General features: G+C 39.4%; 1 long non-coding RNA gene across 1 annotated transcript in view; it reads right to left on the bottom strand.

Moving 5' to 3' along the window:
* Window positions 1-8615: 8615 nt before the first annotated feature.
* LOC309621484 overlaps window positions 8616-21682 on the bottom strand; it is a 121480-nt gene continuing 108413 nt past the window's right edge. Inside the window, exon 3 of the long non-coding RNA XR_014240049.1 lies at window positions 8616-8743. This is a non-coding gene — a long non-coding RNA (uncharacterized lncRNA). The remainder of the gene's footprint in view (window positions 8744-21682) is intronic.

Consider the following 21682-nt stretch of genomic DNA (forward strand, 5'->3'; position numbering starts at 1 on the left):
CAGCACAGCCAAAAATAAATAAATAAATTCATTAATTAATTTAAAAAAAAAATCTTAAAAAAAAAAAGACACGGGATGGAAAATCGTGTATTGCAGCAGTATTTACAATAGCCAAGACATGGAAGCAAACAAAATGTCCATCAACAGATAAATGGACACAGAAGAAGTGGTACACATACCGAATGGAAGAGTAGCCTCGGGAAAAAAATGAACAATGCCGTTTTCAGGACTACACATGAGCCTAGAAATAATCATATTAGCTTAAGTAAGTCAAGAGGGAATGATAAATATCCTATGATATCTTGTATACATGTTAGCCTAAGGTTGCTACCAATAAACATATTTTCACAGAAAAAGACACTCACAGACTTATAAAACAAACTAATGGTTAGCCAAAATGAAAGGTGGGAGGATGGATAAATTAGGACTATGGGGCTAACATAGATATACTAATGTATGTTAAATGTATATAAACATATAACATATAAACCATATGAATTATATACTCACCAATACATATAAAATATATAAAGACAAAACACCTACCAAATACCAAGGGAGGTCTACTCAACTTTCTGTAATAACATACAAGGTAACAGGATCCGAAGATGAACAGACATATGTATGAATCATTGAGCAGATTCTGTACAGCCAGAAAACCACAACACTCTAATCAAATTTACTCCGATAAGAAATAGAAATTAAATTTAAAAAACAAACATAAGTAAGGTGACATAAACTTCTGGGGGCTTGTCCCAGCACATTCCACTCTAATTTACAACCTTGGAACACTACTTTCAGGAAGACTCTTTTGCACTAGTAACAAGCGTTGAGAACGTAATAATGCTGCCGCCTTGTGGTTGTTTCCCATAACAGCAGCTTTAAACCAAGTGCTAATGGTTGCTTAATAGTCACAAGGACTGCAGGGCTGTAAATGACACCTGCCCTCAACAAATGCCCTGGGGTAGGGAATAGGCAAGAAAATTCTACACATTACAAATTTTTCAAGAAGTCAATACGAAGAGGGAAGTTGTAGTCACTCTTTAAAAAAGAAGGAAAAGAAAAAAGAGGACATGCCTAAAGTTCAGTATAAGGAATTATTAGCCACATGCAAATCCAACGTGAAAACGTTTCAGCTCACACCAGTCAAATGACCATCAGCAAAAAGTCTACAAACTATAAATGCTAAGGGCTTTTAGAGAACTCTGTAATTTCTAGATGCTGGTGGAATGTAAAGTGGTAACAGCACTAACGAAAACTGAACGGAGCTGCTTTAAAACGTAAAAATTGAGCTACCATATGATGCGGCAGGGCACCTTTTGGGCCTATAACCTAAGACCACAAGAATCGGAAAGACAGAGGCAGGCAAATGTGCACTGCAGCAATACTGAAATAGCCAAGACATGGAAACACAAAAAAGGTCCATAATCAGATGAATGGACAAAGAAGAAGTGGTAATATGGACAGAATGGAATATCCGTCACGGAAAAAAATAAAAGAATGGCATATGCAGCACCACAGAGGAGCCTAGAGATAATCACACAACGTGAAGTAAGTCAGAATGAGAAAGACAAATGCCCTATGATGTCCCTTATGTTATCTGAAAATTCATAAAAATGAACATATTTCCATAGAGAAAGGCAATCTCAGATTGAGAAGACAAACTTATGGTTAAGCCAAAGAAAACGTGTGAGGAATGGATAAATTAGGATATTGGGGTTAACACACATATACTAATACATATAAAATATATAATCCCCAAAGACCTATGGAATACCAAGAGTGGTCTACTCAACACTCTGTAACAACCTACATGGAAAAGGACCCAAAGATCAATAAATATAGGTATATGTGTAAATGAACAAGATTCTGTACTCCTACAAAAAAAAATTTTTTTTCAATCAAATTTGCTCTGATAAAAACTACAACTTAAAGAGACAGACAAGAATTACGGAGGTTAAACTTATGGGGGTTTGTCCTGGCACATTCCACTCTAATCTGCAACCTAAAACCACAACTTGCAGCGAAGTTCTGTTTCCCTAGCAAGCAGAGTTGGCAACGTAGAAATCCTGCCACCCAAAAGCCGTTTCCTCAAACAGCAGCTTTAAATCTACTGCTAATGGTCACTAATATTCACAAGGACTGCAGGGCTGTAAATGACTCATGCCCTCAAAAAATGTCCTGGGGAAGGGAATGGCCAAAAAAATCCAAACGCAGCAAATTTTTCAAGAAGGCAGTTAGAAGTTGTACGTTTCGCTCAATCTTAAAAAAAAAGTGAAAAGGACACTGATAAACGCAAAACATCAGGAAATATGAGACGCATGCAAATCCAATCTACACAAAGGTATCACCTCACACCAGTCAGAATGACCATCAGCAAAAAGTCTACAAACAATAGATGTTGAAGAAGTTGTGGAGAATAGCGTAACCTCTCGGTCTAAGTGGGATGTAAACTGGTAACGGCCAATAATAGGAACAGAATGGCAGCGCATTTAAAGGTAAAAATTGAGTCACCATATGATCCGGAAGTCCCACTATTGGGCCTTTCACCTGTGAAAGTCAGAATCAAAAAGACACGGGATGGGGCTTCCCTGGTGGTGCAGTGGTTGAGAGTCTGCCTGCCAAGGCAGGGGCCACGGGTTCGATCCCTGGTCTGGGAGGATCCCGCATGCCGCGGAGCAATTGGGCCCGTGAGCCAAAGCTGCTGAGCCTGCGCATCTGGAGCCTGTGCTCCGCAGCGGGAGAGGCCGCGATGGTGGGAGGCCCGCGCACCGTGATGAGGAGTGGCCCCCACTTGCCGCAACTGGAGAAAGCCCTCGCACAGAAACAAGGAACCAGCACAGCCAAAAATAAATAAATAAATTCATTAATTAATTTAAAAAAAAAATCTTAAAAAAAAAAAGACACGGGATGGAAAATCGTGTATTGCAGCAGTATTTACAATAGCCAAGACATGGAAGCAAACAAAATGTCCATCAACAGATAAATGGACACAGAAGAAGTGGTACACATACCGAATGGAAGAGTAGCCTCGGGAAAAAAATGAACAATGCCGTTTTCAGGACTACACATGAGCCTAGAAATAATCATATTAGCTTAAGTAAGTCAAGAGGGAATGATAAATATCCTATGATATCTTGTATACATGTTAGCCTAAGGTTGCTACCAATAAACATATTTTCACAGAAAAAGACACTCACAGACTTATAAAACAAACTAATGGTTAGCCAAAATGAAAGGTGGGAGGATGGATAAATTAGGACTATGGGGCTAACATAGATATACTAATGTATGTTAAATGTATATAAACATATAACATATAAACCATATGAATTATATACTCACCAATACATATAAAATATATAAAGACAAAACACCTACCAAATACCAAGGGAGGTCTACTCAACTTTCTGTAATAACATACAAGGTAACAGGATCCGAAGATGAACAGACATATGTATGAATCATTGAGCAGATTCTGTACAGCCAGAAAACCACAACACTCTAATCAAATTTACTCCGATAAGAAATAGAAATTAAATTTAAAAAACAAACATAAGTAAGGTGACATAAACTTCTGGGGGCTTGTCCCAGCACATTCCACTCTAATTTACAACCTTGGAACACTACTTTCAGGAAGACTCTTTTGCACTAGTAACAAGCGTTGAGAACGTAATAATGCTGCCGCCTTGTGGTTGTTTCCCATAACAGCAGCTTTAAACCAAGTGCTAATGGTTGCTTAATAGTCACAAGGACTGCAGGGCTGTAAATGACACCTGCCCTCAACAAATGCCCTGGGGTAGGGAATAGGCAAGAAAATTCTACACATTACAAATTTTTCAAGAAGTCAATACGAAGAGGGAAGTTGTAGTCACTCTTTAAAAAAGAAGGAAAAGAAAAAAGAGGACATGCCTAAAGTTCAGTATAAGGAATTATTAGCCACATGCAAATCCAACGTGAAAACGTTTCAGCTCACACCAGTCAAATGACCATCAGCAAAAAGTCTACAAACTATAAATGCTAAGGGCTTTTAGAGAACTCTGTAATTTCTAGATGCTGGTGGAATGTAAAGTGGTAACAGCACTAACGAAAACTGAACGGAGCTGCTTTAAAACGTAAAAATTGAGCTACCATATGATGCGGCAGGGCACCTTTTGGGCCTATAACCTAAGACCACAAGAATCGGAAAGACAGAGGCAGGCAAATGTGCACTGCAGCAATACTGAAATAGCCAAGACATGGAAACACAAAAAAGGTCCATAATCAGATGAATGGACAAAGAAGAAGTGGTAATATGGACAGAATGGAATATCCGTCACGGAAAAAAATAAAAGAATGGCATATGCAGCACCACAGAGGAGCCTAGAGATAATCACACAACGTGAAGTAAGTCAGAATGAGAAAGACAAATGCCCTATGATGTCCCTTATGTTATCTGAAAATTCATAAAAATGAACATATTTCCATAGAGAAAGGCAATCTCAGATTGAGAAGACAAACTTATGGTTAAGCCAAAGAAAACGTGTGAGGAATGGATAAATTAGGATATTGGGGTTAACACACATATACTAATACATATAAAATATATAATCCCCAAAGACCTATGGAATACCAAGAGTGGTCTACTCAACACTCTGTAACAACCTACATGGAAAAGGACCCAAAGATCAATAAATATAGGTATATGTGTAAATGAACAAGATTCTGTACTCCTACAAAAAAAAATTTTTTTTCAATCAAATTTGCTCTGATAAAAACTACAACTTAAAGAGACAGACAAGAATTACGGAGGTTAAACTTATGGGGGTTTGTCCTGGCACATTCCACTCTAATCTGCAACCTAAAACCACAACTTGCAGCGAAGTTCTGTTTCCCTAGCAAGCAGAGTTGGCAACGTAGAAATCCTGCCACCCAAAAGCCGTTTCCTCAAACAGCAGCTTTAAATCTACTGCTAATGGTCACTAATATTCACAAGGACTGCAGGGCTGTAAATGACTCATGCCCTCAAAAAATGTCCTGGGGAAGGGAATGGCCAAAAAAATCCAAACGCAGCAAATTTTTCAAGAAGGCAGTTAGAAGTTGTACGTTTCACTCAATCTTAAAAAAAAAGTGAAAAGGACACTGATAAACGCAAAACATCAGGAAATATGAGACGCATGCAAATCCAATCTACACAAAGGTATCACCTCACACCAGTCAGAATGACCATCAGCAAAAAGTCTACAAACAATAGATGTTGAAGAAGTTGTGGAGAATAGCGTAACCTCTCGGTCTAAGTGGGATGTAAACTGGTAACGGCCAATAATAGGAACAGAATGGCAGCGCATTTAAAGGTAAAAATTGAGTCACCATATGATCCGGAAGTCCCACTATTGGGCCTTTCACCTGTGAAAGTCAGAATCAAAAAGACACGGGATGGGGCTTCCCTGGTGGTGCAGTGGTTGAGAGTCTGCCTGCCAAGGCAGGGGCCACGGGTTCGATCCCTGGTCTGGGAGGATCCCGCATGCCGCGGAGCAATTGGGCCCGTGAGCCAAAGCTGCTGAGCCTGCGCATCTGGAGCCTGTGCTCCGCAGCGGGAGAGGCCGCGATGGTGGGAGGCCCGCGCACCGTGATGAGGAGTGGCCCCCACTTGCCGCAACTGGAGAAAGCCCTCGCACAGAAACAAGGAACCAGCACAGCCAAAAATAAATAAATAAATTCATTAATTAATTTAAAAAAAAATCTTAAAAAAAAAAAGACACGGGATGGAAAATCGTGTATTGCAGCAGTATTTACAATAGCCAAGACATGGAAGCAAACAAAATGTCCATCAACAGATAAATGGACACAGAAGAAGTGGTACACATACCGAATGGAAGAGTAGCCTCGGGAAAAAAATGAACAATGCCGTTTTCAGGACTACACATGAGCCTAGAAATAATCATATTAGCTTAAGTAAGTCAAGAGGGAATGATAAATATCCTATGATATCTTGTATACATGTTAGCCTAAGGTTGCTACCAATAAACATATTTTCACAGAAAAAGACACTCACAGACTTATAAAACAAACTAATGGTTAGCCAAAATGAAAGGTGGGAGGATGGATAAATTAGGACTATGGGGCTAACATAGATATACTAATGTATGTTAAATGTATATAAACATATAACATATAAACCATATGAATTATATACTCACCAATACATATAAAATATATAAAGACAAAACACCTACCAAATACCAAGGGAGGTCTACTCAACTTTCTGTAATAACATACAAGGTAACAGGATCCGAAGATGAACAGACATATGTATGAATCATTGAGCAGATTCTGTACAGCCAGAAAACCACAACACTCTAATCAAATTTACTCTGATAAGAAATAGAAATTAAATTTAAAAAACAAACATAAGTAAGGTGACATAAACTTCTGGGGGCTTGTCCCAGCACATTCCACTCTAATTTACAACCTTGGAACACTACTTTCAGGAAGACTCTTTTGCACTAGTAACAAGCGTTGAGAACGTAATAATGCTGCCGCCTTGTGGTTGTTTCCCATAACAGCAGCTTTAAACCAAGTGCTAATGGTTGCTTAATAGTCACAAGGACTGCAGGGCTGTAAATGACACCTGCCCTCAACAAATGCCCTGGGGTAGGGAATAGGCAAGAAAATTCTACACATTACAACTTTTTCAAGAAGTCAATACGAAGAGGGAAGTTGTAGTCACTCTTTAAAAAAGAAGGAAAAGAAAAAAGAGGACATGCCTAAAGTTCAGTATAAGGAATTATTAGCCACATGCAAATCCAACGTGAAAACGTTTCAGCTCACACCAGTCAAATGACCATCAGCAAAAAGTCTACAAACTATAAATGCTAAGGGCTTTTAGAGAACTCTGTAATTTCTAGATGCTGGTGGAATGTAAAGTGGTAACAGCACTAACGAAAACTGAACGGAGCTGCTTTAAAACGTAAAAATTGAGCTACCATATGATGCGGCAGGGCACCTTTTGGGCCTATAACCTAAGACCACAAGAATCGGAAAGACAGAGGCAGGCAAATGTGCACTGCAGCAATACTGAAATAGCCAAGACATGGAAACACAAAAAAGGTCCATAATCAGATGAATGGACAAAGAAGAAGTGGTAATATGGACAGAATGGAATATCCGTCACGGAAAAAAATAAAAGAATGGCATATGCAGCACCACAGAGGAGCCTAGAGATAATCACACAACGTGAAGTAAGTCAGAATGAGAAAGACAAATGCCCTATGATGTCCCTTATGTTATCTGAAAATTCATAAAAATGAACATATTTCCATAGAGAAAGGCAATCTCAGATTGAGAAGACAAACTTATGGTTAAGCCAAAGAAAACGTGTGAGGAATGGATAAATTAGGATATTGGGGTTAACACACATATACTAATACATATAAAATATATAATCCCCAAAGACCTATGGAATACCAAGAGTGGTCTACTCAACACTCTGTAACAACCTACATGGAAAAGGACCCAAAGATCAATAAATATAGGTATATGTGTAAATGAACAAGATTCTGTACTCCTACAAAAAAAAATTTTTTTTCAATCAAATTTGCTCTGATAAAAACTACAACTTAAAGAGACAGACAAGAATTACGGAGGTTAAACTTATGGGGGTTTGTCCTGGCACATTCCACTCTAATCTGCAACCTAAAACCACAACTTGCAGCGAAGTTCTGTTTCCCTAGCAAGCAGAGTTGGCAACGTAGAAATCCTGCCACCCAAAAGCCGTTTCCTCAAACAGCAGCTTTAAATCTACTGCTAATGGTCACTAATATTCACAAGGACTGCAGGGCTGTAAATGACTCATGCCCTCAAAAAATGTCCTGGGGAAGGGAATGGCCAAAAAAATCCAAACGCAGCAAATTTTTCAAGAAGGCAGTTAGAAGTTGTACGTTTCGCTCAATCTTAAAAAAAAAGTGAAAAGGACACTGATAAACGCAAAACATCAGGAAATATGAGACGCATGCAAATCCAATCTACACAAAGGTATCACCTCACACCAGTCAGAATGACCATCAGCAAAAAGTCTACAAACAATAGATGTTGAAGAAGTTGTGGAGAATAGCGTAACCTCTCGGTCTAAGTGGGATGTAAACTGGTAACGGCCAATAATAGGAACAGAATGGCAGCGCATTTAAAGGTAAAAATTGAGTCACTATATGATCCGGAAGTCCCACTATTGGGCCTTTCACCTGTGAAAGTCAGAATCAAAAAGACACGGGATGGGGCTTCCCTGGTGGTGCAGTGGTTGAGAGTCTGCCTGCCAAGGCAGGGGCCACGGGTTCGATCCCTGGTCTGGGAGGATCCCGCATGCCGCGGAGCAATTGGGCCCGTGAGCCAAAGCTGCTGAGCCTGCGCATCTGGAGCCTGTGCTCCGCAGTGGGAGAGGCCGCGATGGTGGGAGGCCCGCGCACCGTGATGAGGAGTGGCCCCCACTTGCCGCAACTGGAGAAAGCCCTCGCACAGAAACAAGGAACCAGCACAGCCAAAAATAAATAAATAAATAAATTAATTAATTTAAAAAAAATCTTAAAAAAAAAAAGACACGGGATGGAAAATCGTGTATTGCAGCAGTATTTACAATAGCCAAGACATGGAAGCAAACAAAATGTCCATCAACAGATAAATGGACAAAGAAGAAGTGGTACACATACCAAATGGAATAGTAGCCTCGGGAAAAAAATGAACAATGCTGTTTTCAGGACTACAGATGAGCCTAGAAATAATCATATTAGGTTAAGTAAGTCAAAAGGGAATGACAAATATCCTATGATATCATGTGTACATGTTATCCTAAGATTACTACCAATGAACATATTTCCACAGAAACAGACACTCACAGACTTATACAACAAACTAATGGTTAGCCAAAATGAAAGGTGGGAGGATGGATAAATTAAGACTATGGGGCTAACATAGATATACTAATGTATGTTAAATATATATAAACATGTAACATATAAACTATATGAATTATATAGTCACCAATACATATAAAATATATAATGACAAAACACCTACCAAATACCAAGGGAGGTCTACTCAACATTCTGTAATAACATACCTGGTAACAGGATCCGAACATGAACAGACATATGTATGAATCATTGAGCAGATTCTGTACAGCCAGACAATCACAAAACTCTAATCAAGTTTACTCCGATAAGAAATAGAAATTCAATTTAAAAAGCAAACATAAGTAAGGAGAAATAAACTTCTGGGGGCTTGTCCCAGCACATTCCACTCTAATTTACAACCTTGGAACACTACCTCCAGGAAGACTCTTTTGCACTAGTAACAAGAGTTGAGAACGTAATGATGCTGCCGCCTTGTGGCTGTTTCCCACAACAGCAGCTTTAAACAAAGTGCTAATGTTTGCTTAATAGTCACAAGGACTGCAGGGCTGTAAATGACACCTGCCCTCAAAAAATGCTCTGCGGTAGGGAATACGCAAGAAAATTCAACACAAGACAAATTTTTCAAGAAGTCAATAAGAAGAGGGAAGTTGTAGTCACTCTTCAAAAAAAAGGAAAAGAAAAAAAGGACATGCCTAAAGCTTAGTATAAGGAATTATTAGCCATATGCAAATCCAATGTCGAAAAAGGTTTCAGCTCACACCAGTCAAATGACCATCAGCAAAAGTCTACAAACTATAAATGTTGAAGGGGTTTTAGAGAACTCTGTACCTTCTAGCTGCTGCTGGGATGTAAAGTGGTAACAGCACTAACACAAACTGAATGGAGCTGCTTGAAAAGGTAAAAATTGAGCTACCAGATGATGTGGCAGGGCACCTTTTGGGCCTATTACCTAAGACCACAAGAATCGGAAAGACAGAGGCAGGCAAATGTCTAAGTCTGTATCTGTTACCATGTTACCATGTTACCATGTCTTTAACGAGGAAATGTCAGAACTGACTTACCAAAAAAAAGTGTTTTGTTTGTTTGTTTTAATTACAGTCACGGTGAGTAAGACGTAGCTCAGAACAGCTAATGTGACTTAGTGATTCTCTCATCAGGAAATACAGTTTCTACTTCCCTGTTTATTCTCCACATCCTCTAGTAAGCAAAGTTTCAATGAAAGATAAATCTACAGGGCGAAAAGAAAAGAAAACTTACATGTGTTGATAAGATCATTTTGACAGGTTGTACCACGTATGTTAGTGTTTCTGGGGGTGGACACAAGCCAGAGCTCCTTACTCTGACATTTTCACTGATGTCATTCCCTTTGATCCTCAATTTGAAAGTGGATAAAAATGTTTTCTATGTTTTCTTCTTTAAGAAATTAAATAAAGAATGCTTTCTAGACATGACTCTCTAATGATTTTCAGTCAGTGGTCACCAACGGAGGTAAAGCACAGAATCTCATCACCACAGAAGGGTGACATTCAGTCAGGTAAGAAAATTCTACCCGAAATCAGAGCTTCATCTTTAACATGAAATCAAAGGCTTTCACAGGTTCTTCATCATTCTGCACTCAGCCCTACCATATGGGATTGGCTCTGAGAATCTCACATCAGATGACTGACAAACATGTCATAGTACACTGATCTGGTACCAGATCCTACCTCTGTTAATGATCTCCTGCAGGGACATTGGAATATTCTAGGATATTTCCTGGAGCCCTCTACTCTATACAGGTACACTTCTAAGTAGAAACAGAAGCTTTGATTTTCACTGGGACCCCTGCTCTGTCCAACCAACCTCTCTAGAAATATGATGTTCTAATGTCTCCTGATTAGAACATTTCAAGGTCTCTCCCTGTGCTAATTTAGTAAAGGTAAAAGAGAAACAAGAAAGAGCAAACGGGCTTCCCTGGTGGCGCAGTGGTTGAGAGTCTGCCTGCCAATGCAGGGGATGCGGGTTTGAGCCCTGGTCTGTGAAGATCCCACATGCCGCGGAGTAACTGGGCCCATGAGCCACAATTACTGAGCCTGCGCGTCTGGAGCCTGTGCTCCGCAACAAGAGAGGACGCGATGGTGAGAGGCCCGCGCACCGCGATGAAGAGTGGTCCCCACTTGCCACAACTGGAGAAAGCCCTCGCACGGAAACAAAGACTCAACACAGTCATAATTAATTAATTAATTAATTAATTAATTAATTAATAACGTGAATTTCTTTAAAATAAAAAAGAAAGAGCAAATTATGCAGGGAGCAATATATAAGATTCCTTTACTTAATGTATTTACCTGATATACCCAAATATTGAGAAATATAGATTCATTTCATAATGGTCAAGAAAAGAGGAGGAGGAACCTCCATGCCAACAGTATATATAAAATGGAATCAATATTGCATAAGCTCCAGCTTAAGCTTAGCTACGAGGTACTAACTCTTCTCATAAAGAAACAATAGTTCTCCATCATTTGAAGCACACTGAGGACTCAGACAGCTGGACACTGAGGGTGTAGTCTCCTCACTCGAATTCTGTACCTGCATCACAGAGCCATGAAATATTCCCAAAGAATTATTACGGATGAGGTGGGGGGCCGAAATGAAAAAGATGAACCCATAGTCTGCCCTACCATCTGTTCTGCTGGATATTACCACCATCTTGGCCCAATATGACCTTCCCACTTCTCTCTGGGCCTCCCTACTTTCCACCTCCATCCTCTCATTATATCTTACCTACACTTGGAAACGACTCTAGTTTTTCCACTTATCTTTATCAACAAGTAATCCAAATAGCAACTGTGTATATAACTCCTTAGAAACCTCAGGTCTGACTCACTAATACATGACCTTCGAAGTCCACAGTTTTCCTAATTCCCTTTATTATTTTTTTCTAATTTCCATGTACTTACACTCTCAGGACCTTCACTGTTCTCAAGTTCGTCTTCCCTGCAAAATCTGTCAACCTAGACATAGACTTAAGTACCACCATCTAATTATCTCCTAGGGAATCCAGTTTTTAAAAAAGCCTCAGCAAGCCTTATGGACTTTATTAAAGACTCTTTAAGATAACCCATGGGAGATAGCAGTGTACCCATAGATATCTATTTAATACACCCTCAGAGTAATTTTTTTTTATAAAGTCTCTTCTGGCCAATGAAGACTCTCAGTTCTTCTTCTTCAACATATGCAGGGTCTCACCCTTCTGATTACTCTCTGCTCTACCCCAGGTCCACTCCCTTTCCTGATATTACATTCTTTCCCAATTGTGTATGTTGGTAAAATCAAATAACATAAAATATAACATGTTAATTATTATAAAGTGCACCGTTCAGTTATATTAAATACATTCATATTATTGGGTGATCAACATCACCATTTATCTTTCTAATTCTTTTCTACGTTTTAAAACTGTAACTCTGTATCCTTTAAACATAACTTTCCTTTTTGTTCCATAACCACCTGAAAAGCATCATTACCCCCCCAATTTCTATGGTTTTGACTACACTAAGTACCCCATATAATTGAAATAAGTAGTTATATTGTTATGACTCACTAAAAGTCACAAAAAATGGCATTTTTGGTAGCTAAATTTCCTCAAGATTCATCCATGTTGTAGCATATTCCTAGATCTTTTCCTTCTTAAGGCTGAATAATATTGTGTTATATGGTTATACCACACTTTGCTTATCCAGGAACTAGTGGATGAACACTTAGGTTGCTTTCATATTTTAGCTACTGTGATTATTACTGCTCTAAACACTGGAGTACAAATATTTAAGACTCTGATTTCAATTCCTTTGGGTATACCTCATAGTAAAATTCTTGGATCATGTAGTAATTCTATTTTTCAATATCTGAAAAATTGCCATATTCTTTTGCAAAGCAGCTGTATCATTCTACATGCCCACTGACATAGCACAATGGTTCCAACTCCCTCACATCCTCACCAATACTTGCTTTCTGCTTGTGTATGTGTGTGTGTGCTTGTGTGTGTATGCATGCACACAAATATATAAACATGCATTTAGTGATATGGAGCATCTATTCAAGTGCTTAGTCATTTGTACATCTTTTTGAAGAACCATCCATTCAAGTCTTTTATCCATTTTTGAATCAGGGTGTTTGCTTTTTGTTGAGATGTAGGAATTCTCTGTATATTCTGAATAGAAATCTCTTGTCAGATACATGGCTATCAAATATTTTCTCCCATCTTGTGGGTTGCCATTTTATTCTGTTTACATTTCTTTGATACACATTTTTTTTTTAAATTATGTACTGCACATTTTTAATTGTTTTGTTAGCTGTACCTTTGTTGTTCCGTCGTTTCATATTGAGGAAAACACTGCCAAATCCAATGTCATAAAGCCCTTGTCCTGTATCTTCTAATAAGACTTTTTATTTTATTAGGTCTTATAGTTAGTTTCTTGATACGTTTTCATTAATTTTTGCATATGATGTTAGGTATGGGTCCATCTTCCTACTTTTGCATGTTGACAACATGACTTCTCAGCACCATTTGTTGAAAATACTATCCTTTCTACTTTGAAAAGTCTTGGCAACTTGTCAAAAATCATATGGCCATATATCAGGGTTTATTTCTGGGTGTTCTATTCTATTCTATTGGTCTTGAATAAGGGAGAAAATAGTATAACCTATCCAGGTTGATGAAGAACATAAAGAAAGACCAGGACTGAGAATTAGGAGGGCAATATAAAACAGCAGGGAGTAAAAGACAGTGTGAGAGAAGGTCTTGTATTTGCGAGTTCATGGAAATAGGATCATGCTAAAACCACTAAACGCCTGACTTTGAACAATACGGTAAATGTGCTAGCAAGAAACATAACACTTACCCATCTCTGGGAAATATAGTATGGGCATAAAGATAAACTACACACAAATATATTAAACAGGGAAGGGTTTTCATGGTGTGAAAATACTGTGGGATTTGAAATACAATTCACTTCTGTTCTACCATTGTCTCTAAAATTTATCAAAGTGTATATACAAGCAATTCCAATTCTAGTAATGTGCTTGACAGGTTTATATATGAACTCCAGCAGACCACTAAATGTACATTCATAGTAGGACTCTTCCCTAAACCAAAAAACAAAACTCAAAAACTCGAAAGACTAGAGTTCACTTTGTCAACACACATACAGATGCAATGATGGTTAATGGTCCAAAAAAAGAAAGTGAGCATGGGTGCAAGAGGTTAATCCCCAGGCTGGGGTGGGGTGCAGAGTTTGAGGGTAACACAGGTAGAAAAGGCTTTTGTCCTATCCTTGATTTTTGAGGTATGGAAATTCACAGGTCACTACCTTCATTTCAAAATGAATGAATGCACTATTCAATTTCTTTAAACAGGCGAAGTAAACATGAGTGATAATAAATTTCAAACTGTCGCTAATCAAATAAGATACTAAGAAAAATTAAATAATATGATTTAAGAATGAAGTGGACAGATTGTCCAATATGGTAGCATTCAAAGACCCAGAGCTTGATGCCTCTCATGGGCACACCAAAGTCACAACAGTTTACAGAACAGCAATTGATGAAAAAAACCGGGACCTACCGTAAAAGATGTTTTACAGCTAAAGACATAAGGACGGCACCTCGACAAGACAGGAAGGAAGGGCAAAATCTCAGTAGAGTCAAGACCCATACCACCAGGTGGGTGGCCCACAAATGGGAGAATAATTACAATTTCAGAGGTGCTCCCAGGTAGCAAGGGGTATGAAGCCAACATCAGGCTCCCAAGCCCAGGGATCCTGTTCTGGAAAGAAGAGTTCCTAGAAAGTTGGGCTTTGAAGACCAGTAGTACTTATTTTCCAGAGAGCCAGAGGGTTGTGGGAAATAGAGATTCCACTCTTAAAAGATGCTCACAAAATCCCACATGATCCGAGAATCAGAACAGAAGCAGTCATTTGAAAGGATCCCGGGTCACACCTACCTCCTGATCTTGGAGAGTCTCCCAGAGAGGCAAGAGGCAACTACAGCACAGCCTCAGGGACAGAGACACTGGCAGCAGCCATTCGGGGGAGCTCCTTCTACCTCGTGGACACTGGTACCAGCAAGCATAATTTCAGAATCCTCCCTCTATCTTTTTAGCCTCAAGACCTAGCCCTACCCATTTCCACCAGACTAGAGACACAAGTACTAGGATGCTGCAGGCCAAGCAACTAACTGAGCAGGGGCATAGCCCCACCCACCGGCAAACAGGCTGCCTTCAGACCCTCTCAATGCACAGCTGCCCCTGGACATGGGCCCAGCCACCAAAAGCCCCAGGACCAGCCTCCACACCTCAGTGGACAGGCACCAGCCCCAGAGTCCCTGGCCCCTCTGACAAGTGAGCCTACTCTGGCCTTGGAGTCAGCCTCACCATCGGCAGGTGATAACTGCACAGGGACTGGATGGAGCTTGGACCTACCCAACAGCAAACCTGCTCTAGCATTGGGATCAGCCTCATACACCAACAGGCACACACCAGCTCCAGGAATACCACAGCTCAGCAGCCTGTGTGACCAGAACACTCACTTGCAGGCCAGAAGCAGCCATGGACTCAGCTGGGTCCTGACCCTGCCCACCAGAATGCCAACACAAGATTAGGGATACCCCAGACCCTGGAGATAGCTGTGTCAGGAACAGTGATCCAACACCAACTTTGCGACTCCTGGGCCCTGCAGCCAGAACTCAGGACCTGTCTCTTCCTCCCAGTAGCCAGCATAGTCCCAGGACCAGTGACTGGGCACTAGCCCTGATTATCACCTGGACTGCAGTTCTACCCATAAGTGAACCAGCACTAGATTTGGTGTCCCCCAGAGTTGTGCAGCCAGCTGCCTTATGATTTAGTCTCACCAAGCAGCACAGACAGCCTCCATACTAGGCAGAGCCTGGCAAACGAGCAGTCTGGGGGCAGCCAAGCCTACCAGACCACCCACAGTAGTCAGCCCACCACAACAGAAGAGCCCAAGCAGCCCACATAGGGGGTACACCTAGAACATATAGTTCTAGTGACCAGGGGACACTGGGTTGCTGGGACACATAGGACCTCTCCTACAAAAGGCCACTTCTCCAAGGTCAGGAAATGTAACGAACCTACTACATACATAGCAATAAAAACAGCAAGTTAAGAAAAATGAGGTGACACAGAAACACGATCCAAATGAAGGAACAAGATAAGAACTCAGAAGAAGATCTAAGTGAAGTGGAGATAGCCAATCTACTCAAGAAAGAGTTCAAGGTAATGACGGTAAAGATGATCAAAGAACTCAGGAGAAGAATGGACGACCAGAGCAAGAAGTTAGAAGTTTTTAAAAAAGAGTTAGACCATTAAAGAACAACAAAACAGAGATGAGGAATGCAATAACTGAAATGAAAAATACACTAAAAGGAAACTACTGTAGACTAAATGATACAGAGGAATGAATCAGAAAACTGAAGGACAGAGTACTGGCAATCACTGAAGATGAACGGTAAAACAATAGATTAAAATGAAATGAGGAAAGTTGAACAGACTTGTGAAACAACATCAAGTGTACTAATATTTGCATTATACTGGTCCCAGAAGCAAAAGGGAAGAGAAAGCAGTGTAGAACCTACCTGAAGACATACGAGCTGAAAACTTCCGTAACCTGGGAAAGAAAACAGACATCCAAGGCCAGTAAACACAGTAAGGCCAAAACAGGATCAACCCAAAGAGGACCACACCAAGACTCACTGTAATTAAAATGGCAAAAAAAATAAAGATAAAAAGACACTATTAAAAGGAGCAAAGGAAAAGCAACAAGTTACAAACATGGGAACTTGCATAAAGTTATCAGCTGACTTTTCAGGATAACCTCTGCATGCCAGAAGGGAGTGGCATGGTATATTTAAAGTCATGAAAGGGAAAAGCCCATAACCAAAAATACTCTACCCAGCAAGGCTCTCCTTCAGATTTGATGGAGAGATCTAAAGTTTTACAGAGAAGCAAAACTAAAAGAGCTCAGCATCGCCAAACCAGCTTTATGAGAAATCTTAAGGGGGCTTTTCTAAGTGAAAAAGAAAAGGCCACGACTGAAACATAAAAATTAGGAAAGGAAACTTACTAAAGGAAAAACCTCATTGGTTAAGGCAAATATTCAACAAAGGTAGTAAATCAACCATGTACACAGCTAATAGGAAGGATGAAAGAAAACAGCAATAAAACCATCTATATTCACAATAAGAAGTTAAGGGACACACAAAACAAGTAGATGTAAAATATAAGGTCAAATTCAGTAACTGTGGGGGAGGAGAGTAACAATGCATGGTTGGTAGTGTCCATGTGAAATTAAGAGCTCAGCAACTTAAATAATCACACACATACACACTCACACAAAACTGAAAGAAATCCAAACATAATATTAAAGATAGTCCTCACGTCACAGATGAAGGGAATAAACAGGGAAGAAAGGAACACTGAAGAAATTAAAGAGGGATTCTAAAAATACCCAAGACAAATGAAAATGAACACACAATGATCCAAAATCTATGGGACACAGCCAACGCAGTTCACGGGGGAAGTTATAGTGATACAAGCTTTTTCTTAGGAAACAAGAAAAATATCAAATAAACAACCTAACACTACACCTGAAGGAATTAGAAAAAGAAGAAAAAACAAAACCCAAAGCTGTCAGAAAGAAAAATTAAGAAAACTATGCCATATGCAATCACATCAAAAAGAATAAGATACCTAGGAATAAACACACCTAAGCAGGTAAAAGACATGTGCTCAGGGCTTCCCTGGTGGCGCAGTGGTTGAGAGTCTGCCTGCCAATGCAGGGGACACGGGTTCGAGCCCTGGTCTGGGAAGATCCCACATTCTGCGGAACAGCTGGGCCCGTGAGCCACAACTACTGAGCCTGCGCGTCTGGAGCCTGTGCTCCGCAACAGGAGAGGCCACGATAGTGAGAGGCCCACGCATCGCGATGAAGAGTGGCCCCCGCTTGCCGCGGCTGGAGAAAGCCCTCGCACAGAAACGAAGACCCAACACAGCCAAAAAATAAATAATAAATAAGTAATAAATAAATTAAAGAAATCACTATAAAAAAAAGACATGTGCTCAGAAATCTATCAGCCATTGGTGAAAGAAGTTGAAGGCAACACAAAAAGATGGAAAAACATAGCATGTGCATGGACTGGAAGAATTAATACTCTTAAAATAACCATACTACCAAAGACAGTCTTAATGCAACAGATTTAATGCAATCCCTATCAGAATACCAAAGCATTTGCACAGAACTTGAAAAAGTAATTTTAAAATTTGTATAGAAACACAAAGGCCCCAAATAGCCAAACAATCTTGAGAAAGAACAGAGCTGGAGGCATCACGCACCTTGACTTCAGACTATACTGCAAAGTGACAGTAATCAGAGAGAATCGTACCAGAGCAAAAACAGACACAAAGATCACTGGAAGAGAACAGAGATCCCAGAAATAAGCCCACACACTTATATTTAATTGATTTATGACAAAGCAGGCAATATGGAGAAAAAACTGTCTCTTCAATAAGTGGTACTAGGAAAACTGGTCAGCTACATGGAAAAGAATAAAATTAGATTATTTTAGAACACCATATATAAAATAAATGCAAAACTGAATAAACACCTAAATGTAGGACCAGAAACCATAAAACCCCTAGAGGAAAATATAGAACATTCTTCAACATAAATGATAGCAACAGTTTTAAGTTCAATCTACTAAGGCAAATGAAACAAAAGCAAAACTAAAAAAATGGGACTTCACTAAACTTAAAAGATTTTGCACAGCAAAGGTAACCAAAGACAAAATGAAAAGACAACCTGCTGAAGGAGAGAAAATATTTGCACATGATAAGAGGTTAACACCAAAAAGATGACTAAGCAAGGGTTCATAGCTAAACTACAGAAAGAGCACATACAACTCAGTATCAAAAAAACACCCAAAATCTTTTTTTTTAAATGAGAAGACCTAAATAGACACTTTTCCAAGGAAAATATACAGATAGACAGCCAGAACTCACAAAGATGCTAAACATAGCTAATCGGCAGTAAAATGCAAATCAAAACTATGAGATATATCACCTCAGTCTTGTCAGAATGGCTGTCATCAAAAAGATCACAAGTAACAAAGGTTAGTGAGGATGTGGAGAAAGGGAAACTCTTGTACACTCTTGATTTGAATGTGAATTAGTGCAGCTACTGTGGAAAGCAGAATGGAGGTTCCACAAAAAACTAAAAATAGAACTACCATAATATCCAGCCGTTTCACTCTTGGGTATATCAGAAGAAAACAAAAACACTATTTCAAAAAAATAACTGCACCCCAATGTTCATAACAGTGTTATTTGCCATAGCCAAGATACAGAGTCAAAGTAAGTGTTCATCAATAGCTTAGTGGATAAAAAAGATTTTTTATGATGACTTCAGCAAAAAATGAAATTTTGCCATTTGCAAGAACATGGATGGACTTGGAGGGTATTATGCTTAGTAAAATAAGCCGCAGAGAAAACAAGCATGGTATGTTATGAGAAAAAAAGCATGGTATGTTATGAGAAAACAAGCATGGTATGTTATCATTTACACGTGGCATCTAAAAATTTGAATACAACACAAACAACAACAACAAAAAAACAGACTCACAGATTAAAGAACAGACTAGTGGTTACCAGCAGGGAGAGATAGGGTGGAGGAGCAAAATAGTGGTAGGAGATTTTGAGGTACAATCCACTATGTATAAAATCAATAATCTACAGTGGTGTACTGTATAGCATGGGGAATATAGCCACTCTTTTATAATAACTATAAATGGAGAAGAACCTAAACATTTATGAATCACTGTTGTACCTCTGAAACTAATATAATAATGTAAATTAACTATAGATCAATAAAATATAAAGTAAGAAACAATAAAGGGGAGACAGATTATTAGATAGAAATCAATTAAATAAACACAAGTTTTGGAAATCAGGAATTAAAACACAACATGTAAGACACAACATTGGCATTTAAAGTGTACAATCTATTCATTTAAAAGAAATCATTTAAGTGGTAAAAAATGGTACCCATTCTCACAATTTTGTATATCTAGGATAAATTATTATCTACAAAAATATGTTACAAATATTCACTCAAAAAGAAAGAGAAAATTTGGATAAACCCATTTCAGTATACAAATTTACTATCAAAGTCTCTAGGTAAAATTGATTTGAATAAGTTCTGTTAGCCACTTCTAGTTTCTTTGTGATGTAAAATCTTTTAAAGCATAAAAATCAGCCTTTCTACATTATTCCACTAGACATACATGGAAGTTAAAAGAAATGAGAAGAGAGAACAATCAACCAGGAAGGTGAATTTACTGAGAAACAGTCATTCTTTCTCCCTCCTCCTTTTCTTTTCCTCCTTTTCCAGGTCTCTTTCGGTTCCAATCAAGAGAAGTCTTGAGAGTTCTGAGAATATTTCTTTGACGGCTTCAAATCACCATACCTACATCCTCTGACACAACTACACACACGGGAACAAAAATAAACCTCTGCTATCTACTCATGTAGGAGGGATTCATGCAAAATTAACTCCTACATGGAGACCAACAGGTGAGTTTTCTACCTGTTCTTTATAATGTCCTTCCATTATAGTAAATCCCACACATTATGAGGCAGAAGTGGTTACGTGAGCTTTTCCTTGAAGTCAAAAATCTTGCATTCATTTCAAGCACCTGGTGATCATAGGGTACAGCCAGGGAAGGTGCCATCCCCCCTGGGGGTGGGGGGTGGCGGTGAATGGGCTCCCACACCCATGCACCTCCTGATGTACAGATTCTGGAGAAAAGAAGGGCGATCATACCGCAGTCAGCCTGTCAGGCTGTCGGGCCACTGGGCGACCCGACCAGCCTGGAAGTGTCCCATCAGTTGCTGAAAGCAAAACTCTGCCCCCCCCCTGTGACGTCAGGCAATTTGGGCCAGAGAGTCAGAGGATAATCAAATCAGAGAGTCAGAGGATAATCAGAGGTAATCAACTCCTCCTCTCTGCTCACCTCCTTGGGGTTACAGCAACCCCATCTCCAAACCCAAATCTGACCCTGGAGTGCCAAACTGGGAGTGGCAGTTGGGCTCTGCCCGTGCTTCAGCGCCCTCTGGAGGTTGTCTGCTCTAAAGCCAACTCTCAGCCCTTCCTTCTCCTTCCCTAGTCATGAGGGCTGCCTTGGTCTCCTGCAGCTGCTGGCCTGATTTCATTCTTCTTTTTTCTCCAATTACAATGAAGTGTCTTACAGAAGTTTGGAATCTCTTGAAGAAGGAAGATCTTTTAGTCAATACACCTTAACTGTGAGAAGTTGGTATCAAGAATGAACCTGAAATACTGTATTTTTCTCCTGATGATTCCAAGGAGAGACAGCACAAGTTTTCTAAATCATAAGAAGAACCAAGGTAAATATGATATTCTGAGCCAGAGATGAAAAAGCAGTTTCTAGCACCCCTTCCTCATGTCATTTAACTGGGATTTAAATCAAACAACTGCCACTGGTTTTTAAATCACATGACCCAACTTTAAATCAATCAGCTGCTTCCCTGTAACTCACGTGACTTGGCTTTGAATAGTAAGAAATTCAGAGGTATAAAAAGGATGTTCTGAACAATAAATGGAAAAACAACATTTTAGAAAGTTTTTTTCTTTTCGAATGGACAATTCATTGCCTACAGAATAAAGGATTCTCTTGTGGATTTCTTGAACTATAAACACATACAATGTCTCCGTTGGCTTGATTGACTT

The sequence above is a fragment of the Balaenoptera borealis genome, assembly GCF_965194805.1.
Source record: "Balaenoptera borealis genome assembly, contig: HAP1_SCAFFOLD_501, whole genome shotgun sequence".
Taxonomy (NCBI): Eukaryota; Metazoa; Chordata; class Mammalia; order Artiodactyla; family Balaenopteridae; genus Balaenoptera; species Balaenoptera borealis.